The sequence below is a fragment of the Vitis riparia genome, chromosome 7 (assembly GCF_004353265.1).
Source record: "Vitis riparia cultivar Riparia Gloire de Montpellier isolate 1030 chromosome 7, EGFV_Vit.rip_1.0, whole genome shotgun sequence".
NCBI lineage: Eukaryota > Viridiplantae > Streptophyta > Magnoliopsida > Vitales > Vitaceae > Vitis > Vitis riparia.
Genome location: NC_048437.1, coordinates 21,915,596 through 21,918,107, shown reverse-complemented (window position 1 = coordinate 21,918,107; position 2,512 = coordinate 21,915,596).

Here is a 2,512-nt window from a genome sequence, read left to right as displayed (position 1 = left end):
CTACGTTGTGAGGTTGAGTGGGTAAGTGAGTGGCCTTGTATGAGAGTGGGTGGAATTTGCTTGCTTATACTCGTTTGTGTTGTAAAGGGTTTTGTCCCAGAATTACTAAAAGGGGAGATTCAATTTTAGTTAGGTTGACAATTCCAAACAAAATTCTTTAAGTGTTTCCTAATTCGATTTTTTGAATCCTTCTTTGGACTACTTGCCTAATGAAGATAAAGATGTTGAATTTGTTAAGAGACCAAGGTATGTAATTGAGGTTGTAAATGGATGAAATTGAATAAACCAAGAATTTCAATTTGATATTTTTCCTTGAAATATTTGTCTAAAACATTGAGGGGGCAAAGGCAACAAAAATTTTCAATTAATTGTTCATATGCCCTATTCCAAGATTGATCCAAATATGGGTAAGATCAATCCAATTTTTTGCTTGATCTTTTCTTAATTGTTGGATCAAGGTTTCTTAATTTATTTTTTTTTAAAAAAATGCCTTCAATTTAAGGCTAATGAGAGATCTACAACTATTATTCTTCCTCTTTAACTCTATTTATCCTTACCCAATTAAGGGTGTTTGATTGCCAAGAAAATCTCCTCTCCACCTTGTTTTCAAAATGGATTTTCTTAAAAATGGGTTGATTTTTCTATTCCATTCATCTTCCAATTCCTTATCTATTTGAGTTTGGGTGAAAACCTAATTTCCTCTTATGTGGATTCAAGAAGAGGTCGGGATTGAGCTTGGTGTGGACTCCAAGTGTGCTCCTGAGGAAAAATGTGTGAAGCTGAAAGTGGAAAGGTGTTAGTCAAGTGGTTTGAGAAGGATTGGTAGCCTTGAGTTAGGTAAAACGTACCGTGCATTCAATTTTTGTTCTTCTTAATGGATGTTTTCGATCACTTGTAAGCTCATAGTTTTTTTATTTCTTAGGAGATTTTCTACATAAAATCTAGTGTCATTTTCTCTTTTTCTCATTTTACTATTTGATTTATTTCCAATTATTGATATCATGTGTTACTATGACGTATGAGTTGAAATTGATGTGATTTATCTTTTGTATATTCTTCAATATTTTTTTATTCAATTTGATAAAGATATCAAGAAGCAATTGAAAATGTATTAAGGAGGAATTAGTTCTTATATATTTGTGTTGGGGAATGCTGAAGCATTTGCATGTGACTTGTATTTATAAATTATTAGGAGAGTGTTAATACATCCATGCTTATTTATGATTTTTATTCATTATATAGGTTGTGATAAATTTTGAACTATCTTTGAACTACTCACCCCCACCCCCTCCTTTAAAACATCTTTATTATTGATTGCACATGATCTCATTCACCCACACAAGCCGATAACCCTAAGGAACTTCTCGTGTTAATTTCCCAACTTTCCAATCATGACTTGGGTCATGAGCTTCTTAGCCACATAGTCACACAAGTGGTCGATGCATTTTCAAGTGCATCTTGGACAAAGAAATTGGCAGTCCTCGGGAACTTTAGAATGCAGTGAGACTACTCTCCTAGCTTCATCTCTCAATGGAGAACCTGCCACCATATTCTTCATTTCATCACTTTCTCTATTTCAAAATATAAGGTAAAATAACTAACCAAATATTAATATAGGAAAAAGAAAAGAAACCAACATGAAGCGATGACAAGAGAGAAACCAGGAAAACAAACTTAGTTGAAGCTTTCTCCATATCCATGGATAAGTGTGTATGGTATTATCATAAAAAGGATAAAAGTAAAAGAGATCTGATTAATAAAAGAAAAGCAAACAAATAAAATCATAGGAGAATTGTTTACAAAAAGGAGAAAATCAAAGATAGGTTTAGGAGCAAAATATTTGTGGAGGAAGAAAAAACAAAGGAAAGACAAGGAAATTTGTAGAACCATTTATTTTAGGGTAAACTATGTAAAGGTGCATTGCTTATAAAATGTAGAATTTTTAAGAACTTTTAAAAAGTAATTCAATGAACATGCATTCAAATAGTAACTCCATTAGAAGTCCAAAATTGCCCTTTATTCTTTTCTTCTTTTACATCGATTAAAACCTATTTGTTTGTTTGATTGTTTGTTTTCAACCTTGAAATGACAAGTCAAAAGATGCCAATTGCTTTTAATGTTGACATGTGGCTAATCAACGTGCCACATTGTTTTTCTTTTTTTCTTTTTCATTTTACCTAAAAAATAATCAACCTTTTCTTAAATTTCATTTTTTTTAACTCTTTCACCTTTTCATAGTTATTGATTTTAATTATTTAGAGACACTTTAAGCATATAATAATAATAATAATAATAATAATAATAATAATAATATATGACAAATAATTAATGAAAAAAATTAATGTACAAAGAGGTTTAAAATATAAGATTTTATATATCATATTAAATAAAATATTTATTTATTTGATAAATCTTATTGTAGATTAAATAAAAATACTTTTATCATATTATTTTATTGTTTCTATTTTTTTTAAAAAATTTAAATTTTCATGTGAACTTGAAAATCAATTAT